Source organism: Sander lucioperca, chromosome 1 (genome assembly GCF_008315115.2).
Source record: "Sander lucioperca isolate FBNREF2018 chromosome 1, SLUC_FBN_1.2, whole genome shotgun sequence".
Classification (NCBI taxonomy): domain Eukaryota; kingdom Metazoa; phylum Chordata; class Actinopteri; order Perciformes; family Percidae; genus Sander; species Sander lucioperca.
The window spans coordinates 26,001,521-26,014,010 of record NC_050173.1 but is presented as its reverse complement, the minus strand read 5'-3'; the positions used below and the strand labels follow the sequence as shown (position 1 = coordinate 26,014,010).

Below are 12,490 nucleotides of genomic sequence, written 5' to 3'. Positions count from 1 at the left end.
GGCATGCTTCAGTTGAGGACATGCAGTATTAAGTAAACATACTCCTACATGTCAAATTTATCTTAGACAATGTGTATTGTACGCAACACTTACATTTTAGTAATAAACAATTTGTAAATATAGATTGTAACATGTATGTGACTCATCTTAAAACAGACTAATGTGCTGACAGAAGGTCTTCAAATAGATTAGCAGACAACTACAGTAAGTGGAAGAAAGACCTCAGTGTAACAGCATCAACAACAGTGGTTAGTAACTCCTGCAACAGCATGCTTGTTAGGTACATTAACAGTCTGAAATAATGTATTTAGAATTTTGAGAAAAGAATATTGAACCCGGTGCTTTATACAATACATTTGGCTGCAGAACTGAAGATTTTTCAAGATAGAACACTTATGTAACTTTACAATAATATATATATATATATTTTCATGTGCGACATTTTATTGCAAAAACGGATATTCTGGCCTACTGCCCCGTCCGTCGACGCGCTCCAGCGCGGCTTTGTCCGAGGTGAGGGTGACGGTGATGCTGTGTGGGTGTCTGTGCCTGTCCTTCGGGCGCCTCCGGGTAACGTTGCCCAACTCTCGGGCGGGGTACATATATTTCAGTATATTCAAGTAAAAGCATCTCCGCTTGTCCCGTGCGAATGCCCCACACAAAACTCAGATGTGAGGGGGTACTTTCTAAATCACACGCGGTCCCAAAATGATTATACTCCCGTACGAATAGGATTTATATGAATTTGCACTATAACGTTAGCTATATCAGGCTTTGACTTTAAGCTAACATTACCATTACATGCGCATCGATTAGCAATAACATCACATATGGTTAAAAACAGATTACCGGCGAGACCGTTGTGCATACCTACTGTATACGACTGTAACGTTAAATATATTAATTTTAATCCTCTTATACGGTCTGCATAACGTTATTAGTTAGCCCGCTAGCTTGGTTAGCAAGGTGCAATCTAGCTAGCTAACTGATATTCATTGGGATGCTAACGTTGGCTAACGAAAAACGGTATAAAAACAAAATGTAACGTTACTTACCGGAAAAACTGAACTGCCGACTCCTTTGAGTGTCTTGTCGTACAACCGAACGTTGAACAAGACATTATTAGGCGACCAACTGTCACAGTCACGAAGACGAAAGCTGGTCAACCCCCAAAGTGAAGTTTACATGCCATGGATAAGCTTTGCTAAACCTCTGTCATGATTGACAGGCCGCGAACTGTCAATCACATCATAGCCACGCCCTAAAACACCCCCGCTTTATCGCCGATTTTAAAATCAACGAGACCATAATTCAAAAAATGAACATCATTCTGTGTTGCAGAAGACTTAAAACTAGCGATTGAGAATATAAACTCTTAATTGAAATGTTTACTGAGGTAATAAATCAAGTGAGAAGTGGGTCATTTCGCCATAGACTTCTATAGAAATGGACCTCCTTTTTGCAACCGCACGTGTCGCCCCCTGCTGGAATTCAGATAGAATGCAGGTTTAAGGCACTTCCGCATTTGCCGCATTTTGCTGAACCGGATGCGCTGTCCACTATATACAGTCTATGCCTACACTAAAGAGACCATTTCTGTTTACATTTCTGTTTTTTCAACCATTTTAAGGTCTTACATCCCTTCACGCCCTGATTATCAATGTTCACGTTGATGCTAGAAGCCTTGGTTGAACTGTTGAGCCCTAGCATCCCTTCCCAGTCTTTCACACATTGCATGTATTGCTAAATTGAAAAAAAATATATTGCACACCAATGTAAAGCTTTATTCATACTGTGTCCTCCCTGTCTTTATTCACCGTATATTACCTCAGCCCATGAAAAACTCTTTGTTCCCTTTGACCTGTAGAAAGTGGGGAGAGGCAACATGATTTGAGGGAGCAGTAGACTGCACAATGACCTTGCATTTTGTTGAACACTGTGACTCACTTTGGGTCTTAATATTAAGAAAAATTGTTTTAACAACAATTTCAACTTCATAAGGAAAAGAACATGTATGCTACATATTCTATTTGAAGTACACCAAATACATTAAAAAGAGGTCTGTCCCGCATGCATATTAGTTTCTGACTGTGGGGAATTGGGAAAAACAGTAAAAACGTCCCCAAATTTCTGAATTGCTTATTTTCATAACATTCACTGAGCCTTGCCTAAAACAGTTTGGAGTTTGTATTGGAAGACTCCACCGTTTTTAAAGTGGATTAACAGCCTTTTATGAAAAGCCTACTCCTTCAGTTTTGAAATGAAATCACAGATAATTTCTCAAATAAGCATAATGTTGCAGATGTCCATACTGTTTGTTGGTAGGCATGACTTTCATAGGAGGGGACACACTTTCCTATCAACGCAGGGTTGAATTAAACTGTATGAGGGTTGGAACTAGCGGAACAAGTTAGGTTAGGTGGTGTGCAAGTTAGGCAAGCAGGTACATACTGTATTTGAGGTACTGGTGTGCATTAATATTGATTTTCCACCCCTTATAAAAGTGTAGCATAGCTGTGGCACAGGCAATCCATTTAACTTATTAATGTTACACCTTAATGAAACACACATTGCCCAATATGTGCATCAATGCCTGTGTAACCATTGCAAGTCAATGGAAATTGTAGTGTAATTTCAGAGGCTGCCTGGCTCTCTGTGTACTGTATCGTCATCCTGTAGGCCTATAGGGTTGTGGGCCTATGTGATGTGAACTGTGGCTGCACGATTCTTTTGTCAACTAATTTGCCAGACCAAAACATGATTATATAGTGATGAGCATATCACAGACTTGGACTAAAATAGACATCATGTACATCCAAGGCCTGTAGTTTAGGTTGACTCTTGTCTCTTATGCATTCCCGTAACTGAAGCTATGGCTTTGTTTCCACAAATATTTAGGTGAAAGAATGTTTATTTTTACAAAGACAGATCTAAATACAGCATCTTTGTCACCAGTGGTGATTTGGTGCAGTAGTCCTATAGCTTTTTAAGCTTGTGTGCTGCCAAGTTGTTTTACTGCTTGCAAAATAGTAGTGTAGTTTCTAATATAATTACATTGATCCAACTATAATTGAGAACAATTGCTTGTGGGTTTTTGCTGTGGAGTTGTTGAGGCCATGCAGTGAGGGTTCATGTCAGCCTCATTCAATGCATTAAACGGGTATGGCTGGTCCTACCTGTCTCAGTACCTCTGTTAACCCCTCTTCAAATAACTGCAAAGCTAAATACAAGTCCTCCTCTATTGCTAGAATTTAGTAGACTTGCATTAAGAGACACTGGCCAGGATGAAGTTTGACAGCGATTAAAACACTAACACACAGTATGAGACCACATTGAATAAGCTAAAATGGACCCCTATACATTATACCAATATTTACCCTCTGAAGAGTCTCTGATGCATATATTGGATAGTTAATTGTAAATATTGTCAAATATTTTTACAAAGTAAACACACAGTACATTAATGGGATAAGTCTGTAGATATATTGAATAGTTGCTTTTAATCACTATAAAGTATTGTTTGTATGAAGTAAACCTGATATATTAATGATTAAAGTACAGTATATTAGATAGTTTCTTTTTAACACTATACAATATTGTTTATATAAAGTAAACCCTTATACATTTATGGGGAAAAGCCTGTAGACATAATGAAGAGTTGATTGTAACGTTTATATAAAGTAATGACTATAAAATAATGGTTCTGCAAGTTATTATCACATATTGTTTTTTGTACAGTAGAAAACCAGTATTAAACAGGAATTTACTGTAAATTGATTGGATAATCATGTAAAATAAATGCCTAAAGCTTTTAAGATACTATTAATGGGCTGTCAAATAGGGTAATTTTACATAAATTTGACATGTAAATAACTATAAATGAATGTTTATTTAAAGTAAACAACATACATTAATGGTAAAAGTATGTAGATATATTGGAGAGTTGCTTGTAAATACTCTCAAATATTGTTTATATAAAGTAATGACTATTATTACAATGTTTCTGGAAGGTATTATCCCATTATCTTCTCTTTTTTGTACAGTAAAAACACAGTATTAAACAGGAATTTACCGTAAATAGATTGGATAATCATAAAATAAACGCCTAAAGGAGGGTATTTGAAAGTCATTTTACATAATTTTTATGTGTTTTACATCCAGGAATCTGTACTTTAACAGGGAGTTCTTGTGGATGGATTGAATAATCTTATGAATTTACCAAAGAAAACCGTATGAAAACAGCAGTTTTCATTTAAATTATGTAATTTTAAGGTATTTTGCAATATTTTTCAGTGTTTGTACAGATTTATACATTTGTTTAACATTCTAAATATGTTTTTTGATTACAATTCTTTTTAAATCTACAGTAGTTGGACTGTGAAAATACAGAAAATGTACAGTAGATATCTGTATTATAAGTCACAGTAATATATAATTCTTTGTAGAATAACATAAGGTTTTTTACTGTCATTTCACGGTAAGTGTTTGGCAACTTTTGCTGCCAGACTTTTTACCGTTTTTTCACGATTGTTTTTTAACGTTTCTTTACATTAAATTTAAGGTTTAACAGTAAAAAACCAGAAAGAGGCCTCAATTTTACACACCGTAAAATTATGTTTTTTTTTTGTCTTTTTACATAAAATTCAATGTAATTTAACTTTCAAGACCGTTAAGCAATGGAATTATCCTGTTAAACAACTATATTATCTCATTATATCAATTTACAGACTAAAACCTTAATTTAATGGGGTTTTTTTTAAATAAAAGTATTTTTCTGTATTTCTCTGGCATTAACACTTAATGTAGAAAAAACGGAAAAAATCCGTAAAATTATACAGTGAATTCCAGTGAAATAACTTTTTTTTTTTACAGTGTACCCTTGTAAAAGCAAATTTGTTTCCCATTAAGCAACAATTATTAATTCTTGGTGGTCACTTTCTTCATAGTGCTAAGCTTTCCACCTCCCACTCTGTCAAGGCTGAATGTTTCCTTGTGTAGTCTATAAGAGTTCTTAGTTTACTTCAGTGGTCACTGACAAATTACATGTGTTATTTTTAAATTATTGCAACCTCACATTTCTTTCACACTCTTGTCACTACATTAAAAATGAATTCTGCAACTTTTCATGGAGACAACTTTGTCAAATTGATATACGAGGCTGTATTTAAAATTGAGCAAGAGTCTATTACATTTTAGAAATGTTTTAGCCAAAAGCTTAAATAAGCCCCCAACGCCATGTTTTCAACTTAATATAAGTTGTCACTTTGACTAATTTTGTGTCTATCACAGTTTTGAAGGTGAATGAAAAACCCATAAAAACAGAGGAAATAGCAAAGACCGTTTATTACCGTATTCGGGGCACAGGGAAAGTAAAAACTAATATAATATTATATATATATATATATATATATATATCACCAAACTTCAACGGTAGTATAATGAGGGTCCCTATATGTTAACCGAAACATTGAAAACATTGTAAGTGTACAGACAGTTTATTGAACGAAGAGCTGCGGGAGCTCCGTGAAAGGGCTACGAGAGAGAGAGCTACCGGTAGTCAATGCCGCAACACAGCCTCATACTTCAGGAAACTGGTGGTGTACCTGCGGACATTGTGAAGCTATGGCCACCAAACAGGAGTGTCTGTGTTGCACGGAGTGGGACCTGTTGCGTCGCGACACCCAAGAGATACAGTGTTTTGTACAGTCTGAAGATGTCCCCTCTCTGATAAACAGGGCTGTACTTTAAACTTTTTTTCCATGTCCTGAAAATAAATTGGAGACGGCGACCCAGACCGGAGGGATCAGATGGAAAGTTATCCACCGAGTAAGTAGCCTAGACTAGACAAGTTATGTTTTACATCGGTGCGATTATTTCAGATATATTGAGCAAATTGCTTTTGATTTTAGTTTGCATCGCCAGCTCTAAGTCATGACTGGTTTTCAAGAAAGCGGCCGCATGTAAACATGAACGTGAGTGTCTTTATAATTTATCTTTTCAATAAACTGTCCGTACACTTACAAAGTTCTCAATGCTTCAGTTAACATTTAGAGACCCTCATTATGCTATCGTTGAAGTTTGGTGATATTTTGAGCCTTTTTAGTGGTACAAAATAGCGATTCGTTTTTACTTTCCCTGTGCCTCGAATACTAGCATTGTAAGCTAATCAGCGGTCCGCGCTAGCTTGTTTCAAGCTACAAACACATTAGATTAGCATGAAGACATGTCCCAGAGAACGATCGAGTGGGTACACATCTGTTATTAACCCCTAGGTTCATTTTGCGCCTGAATTGTCCTTTAACTACTGACCAGAATAAGGGTTGCAGTCCAAACTTTTTTAGGAATTTAGGAGAAGACTTACTCAAACCCATGGAAAAATAGTCGATATTACACGCACACACAGATAAAAAGGTGCAAACACTGCCGTTATGGGCAACTGGTTGTTTTAAAGTGGGGGAGCAAAATTATAAAAGATAATTGCCCTGGGGTCTAGGGGTCCTCCCCCCAGATAAAAAGTAATTTAAAACAAATTGCTGCATTCATCCTCTATTTTCCCATGTCCTATTTTCAGTCCAAGATCACAGGCATGTTTCTTACCTTTGTAAACAGTTAAGACTCCTTTGTGGATTGACAGCCAAAGCAAATGATCAGCAACGGGTGCGCTTGAAACAACTTGAAGGGTGGTCCAAAAATATGATTTTTATTATACTTTTTTTTTTTTTTTAAAGACAAAGTAACTAACTTTGCTCCCCGCAGTTGAATAATGGGGATGCATTCGCTCCACTTGCGCCATTGCTGCTCAGGCGGCTATGGTTGCTGTACTTTTGAGCAGGCACACAAACCCCCATTCTGGATAATGCTCTGGCCTGGGACAAAGAAAATACAGGTTGGTTCATGCATGTTTACAATTTATAACTGGTCATACTCAGTGTCAAAACTGTAATTGTACCATGTTTGTCTATTTTGCACACACAACAAATATTGCATCACTGTCCATCCTGGAAGAGGGATCCCTCGTCTCTTGAGTTTTTTTTCCATTTTTTCACCATTATAGGGTTTATTTCAGGAAGTTTTTCCATATCCAAATCAAGGGTCAGAGGACAGAAGGTTTCGTATGCTGTAAAACCCCTTAATTGAAAGTCAAATTTGTGATATTGGGCTAAATTGGAAGATGGTAAGTATAGACACCATAACCCAACACTGACATAAGATGTAGGTAAAACTCAACAGAAGTTAGCACTGCAAGAAAAGAACAAAATAATCAACTACACACTGACAAGAGCCACTAATGGGTACTAAAGAACGATCTCACATGTTTTACCTCAACTAACTGAAACTAAATGTGTTGAATCAGCTCTCATTTGGGGCAGGAACAGTCATCCTGCTCTGCATGAAGAAAACGTCAATGAAATGTGACTAAAGCAACAGTGTTACCAAAATGCAATATATCTTACATACCTTTGTCATCAATCACAAACAATCCAGGGAATGTGCTGGTAATCAAGGGAAGACAAGCAACCAATGCTTTAAAAAAAGTAGCTCAAAGGAGCAATTTTGGAGCTGAATCAGGCTTAAGGTGGACTGACTTTTAAGATGGACAAATTAACACGCTGCCACACACTGAAAACATGAATGCCACAGTAAAAATGAACATTTTCACACAACACATAATGAAATGTGAATTTTTACAAAAAAGCAGTACAGGATATATTACAGTAGGCCTAATGACTTTAAAGGTGAATTGTTTCACCAGGTGGCACCAGAGTTTTTGTTAACAGAAGAAGGGGTGGGTCCAATATGTCAGGGCTACAGATCTGCGGGTGACTTGCCAATTAAGTACAACAATCATTATTACTATTATTCATCTGTGTTATGTTGTAATGTAGAAGTATTTATAAAAGCTGTAGTAGCAGTTGTTATGGTATTATGGTTTACGGTGTTGTTGCTCTGAAATTTAAACATTAAAAGTAACTTCAAACCAAACGTATTACTGTAAATTAACTGACGTCAGCAACGGACACAACACATGGTTTCTATAATAAAACTTATGATACATGAGTTAGCGTTAGGTTTGGTAAGAAACAAGTTCAGGGGAATTGTTGGGCTAAGATTTATGACACATCCTGTACTAGTACTATGACATTGGTGAGAGTTTGGCTCATAGTTTCTGTTGCATCACATCCACTGCATCACGTTCGACTTCCTGTCTCTCTGTAATGGATGTTTAAAAGAAAGAAAGGACAGAATGAACAAATAGCCTATAACAGAATCTCACACCCGGTCTTTACTGATCTGCAGAGGTTTTACTATGTAGTTAAAATAATATAGTAATTTAAGATTATTTGGTTGATGTAATGTAATTTTATTCTACAGGAACAGTGCACAATTAAACATTAACTTTGTATAAGAACAAGGAGAGATGCATTGAACCAGCAAATTCAGCAGCAGTGTGGTGTGGTTGTGTGGTCAGAATGAGTGTGTGAATCCACTGTGGCTATTTTTGTCTTGTTTAGCTTTTAGTTTTAATTTCAAAACAGGAGGCCAACACATTTTTAAAGCCTTTTACAACGAGGAAAGTGGAATAAAACTACATGCACGTACACACACACACACACACACACACACACACACACACACACACACACACACACACACACACACACAGTGTTTCCACTGCAGTAGTTGGGGGATGTTTTCTTGTTCCTGAGAACAGACGGATGAATTTCTGCTCACACGACTTTTCCTCTGACCTGTAGGTTGACTTTTACTTAAGTCTCTTATTTTTGTCTGCAAGAATAACACCTGCAAGCCTTACTGATTTTGTAGGTTATATTGAAATTAATCTTACCAAATATAATAGTAGTTACACTACTACTTATAATCTCTGCCAAGATTATGTTTTCGGCAGGGTTTATGTTTGTTGGTTTGTTTGTTTGTCTGTGAGCAGGATTACGAAAAGTAGGAGTAAGAAAAACTACTTGCCCGACTTTCATGAAACATGCTGGAAGGGTGAAGCACGGGCCAAGGAAAAAGCCATAAAATTTTGGAGCAGATCTGAATCATGGGGCAGATACACAAATTATTTTCACTTTTTCACACTGCATTAGTAACTAGTGGTGTGGTGTGACTTTTCCACTAGGTGAGGCTACGACTTTATAGGGAGCTCTATGCTGCCATCATCGAGACCTGCTCCATCACCATCTGGTACGCTGCTGCCACTGCTAAGGACAAGGGCAGACTGCAGCGTATCATCCGCTCTGCTGAGAAGGTGATTGGCTGAAATCTGCAGTCTCTCTGGGACCTGTACGCCTCTAGGATGCTGAGCCGGGCAGGAAAGATTGTAGCCGATCCCTCTCAGGCTGGACACAAACTCTTTAAACCTCTCCCCTCTGGAAGGAGGCTGCGGTCCATCAGGACCAAAACCTCCCGCCACAAAAACAGTTTCTTCCCCTCTGCAGTCAGCCTCACCAACAAGGCCACGGATCCCCGCTGACATTGAATCTAATCCTACATCCTGTCCACTGCACCAACTATATACATATAGACCAGGGAGGCCTCGCACAGACACTTAGTGGCGACATTCAGTTTGTGTGATTATCACGTTGTATTTATAGTATTAGTGTTACACAGCGTCACCCTCAAATTGTGCATAATGGACAGTTTGAGGGTGATGCAATATGTTTAATGGTGGTTGCAACATAGGTTTAACAGTGGTTCTGACTGCTGTTTTTTCTGGTAAATAGGTTAGTTAAATAGTGGTCAAAACATAAAATTCATTACTGTCTTTGAGAGGCTGTAATGGGCTCAATTTTACCGACCTAAGGACCGAAGAATTCATGTCATGCTAGTTTGTCGGGAAGGGGGCTAAATAAATTGGCTAAGAAAAAACTAGTTCTTATAGTTTTGGAAATATATCCAGATATATTGGCCTATAGTGGTTGTAGTTGCAGATTTGCATATCATAGAATTCTGGACTAGGCCTTTGCGAAGGTCTGCGCTCTCTGAGTGCCCTTCTAGTTGTATAAGTAGTATTATTGAACTTGCAGTAATAATGTGAAACAGTCAAAGAAAAAGTTTGACATTTTGTGAAATATGTTTATTTGCTTTCTTGCAGAGAGTTCAATGGAAGATTTATACTCGTGTGTATTGTAAAAATGAAGTTACAGCCGGCATCTGGTTAGCTTAGCTTAGCATAGCACAATGACTGGAAACAGGGGGAAACAGCTGGCTACACTTCATATTCTGTTATTTAACATGCTTTAGAGGTACTGGTAGACAGATTTTGTTAACCTTTGTACAGAGTCAGGCTGGTTGTATTTCCCTGTTTCCAGTCTTTGGGCTTAAGCTCGTTGCTGGCTGTAGCTTGATATTTAAGATCAAAGTTTACGATACAAAGTTTAAACTGCCCAGTCTACAACCTTGAGCTTTGGAAGCCATCAATTTTGTGGAGACCCATTTTTATGTCCCAGGAAAGGACATTAACTTTGTGACAGAGTAACGAAAGGGTTTCCTGCTTTTATGATGACCTGGTTTAAATACTGCATGAAACTTACACACTTCCACTTGTGACATTTGTCATGATCTAAAGTTGTTCAGTTTAACCAAGTGTCTGGTTTGATTGGTTTGAAGAAACTTTTTTTGTATCCCACCTCATCGGCCAGTATTCAGCCTGGTGGGTGGTATCGTTGGTCTTGTCCTCTTATCTGATCAACCACACACAATAAAAGGTTATTGAATATCATTGTTTGAGATCCCAGTGACATCAAGTTCAATTGTTGCTATTTCATCATGTTAAATGTTGTTTAATTTGACCTCCACTTTAGGACTTTGATCACATAACAAAACGTTACAAAACGTATCATGAAATATTTGTGATGCTGAACTTGGTTCAAATTTCTTTTTAATTAAAAAAAAAAAAAGTTTCTAAAAACAATTGTGGTTGCATGGAGTTGAGTGGTTATTTTTTAGACATTGATTGAACTAAATGAGTGCATATCCAGGAAGGCAGAAACCAAAACTGTCATGTTAACAGTTTGTACTAAATTTAGCTTACGGAGGTTTTTTGTGCCCTAGCTACATATCCTGTTGATGCCCAAACTCATGTACACTCTGAGTAAACATGCTTGGCGGTCTGTCAAAGCAAAGAAATGGCCAGCCACAGCCTACATCTCACAGCTCAGCTGCTGCATGTGGCTTTGCTTGTTGTTTCACAGGCATCCAGTGATGCAAATAAAAGACTTGTGTTGATTCAAACAAACTACTTTTGGAATAGCTACACTATAGATGTGAAAAATCTATTTTTAGCATTTTAGAAACTATTTGAAAAGCTCTTTGGTTTCCATCCAAAAATAAAAGCTGCAGTATTCTAATGCACCTATACAGGAAGCCACTAATCTTTCTTGTGCGATAAGAACAAATCACATTTTGTTATTGACCCAATTACTTTCTATTGTACTTCTCACACAAGGAGAAACTGGATAACATAATGTGCATTTATTTTACTTTCAGCTGTACTACACTGTTGTTTGCTTTGTCTTTGTGCCCTTGTAGCAAAATAAGTAATCTAAATCTAAAATACATCTTGTGCACAAATTTACAGCAGTTTGGTACAAACCACCTGTATATGGAAACAAGTATGGTGTACTGGGTCACTGGTTCACTTTAATCCAGACCCAGTTATACATTTTGCTCAACTGACAGTATATTGAAAATTCTGCCTCATACAGTATAGCTGTTAAGACTTGACATTTATCTATTCAATTACTGTGTAAACATGATAAGTTAAGAGTAATTTAAAAAATCACAGATCAGTGTAAAAGGTATTGATCTTGTGCTAACATATTATGTAACATGTAGGCAGAGTCTTGCATCTCTCTTAGTTCCTGAGATGAGAAGATGACATATCTGCTCTGAAGTGGTAAAGCCCACCAACGGACGCATATACAACGGGCTTTTATCATCAAAGCACAAGCTACGTGCTTTTATAGGTGTGAGGTAAAACGAAAATCACAGGTCTCTGTGTTCATTGCATGCTTTCTATTTCAAAAGGAATCCTCAACAGAAACATGATTTTAACTTTATGATTGAGTCCTACAATGACAAATTTCTATTTAAACCACATACAGTATGTAGCGTGTGAGTTGTTCTAAAAATCTTATATTGATACTTGAAGAGTATCTGTACCCTGCATAGTAGTAATTTTAGAAACTATTACTATGAGGATATTGACAAATTTACCAAATTTACATCAAGATAATGGCTTACAAGAACCAAAATCAAGAACCACATCAATTCATCTTAAATAACATGTATATTAAACTCAGGCCTTCTCAGGTTAGTCAGAGGGAGCTAGGGAAAAAGCAGCTGCCCACCAGAACAGTAACTTATGTTCTGTTTTCTGCTGGCTGTGCATTATATTATTAAAATTGATTGTATGGTGGGAAGCCAGCGAGGGATCATGTTCTTGTCACGGCAACTTTAAGGTTGGTCG

General features: G+C 37.2%; 1 long non-coding RNA gene across 1 annotated transcript; it reads right to left on the bottom strand.

The window, feature by feature from the left end:
* Window positions 1–6,890: 6,890 nt before the first annotated feature.
* On the bottom strand, window positions 6,891–7,393 carry LOC116052682. Its single transcript, XR_004105627.1, has 2 exons — window positions 7,322–7,393; window positions 6,891–7,239 (listed from the first exon to the last, which is right to left on the bottom strand). It is a non-coding gene; the product is annotated as an uncharacterized LOC116052682 (long non-coding RNA).
* Between the last annotated feature and the right edge of the window lie 5,097 nt (window positions 7,394–12,490).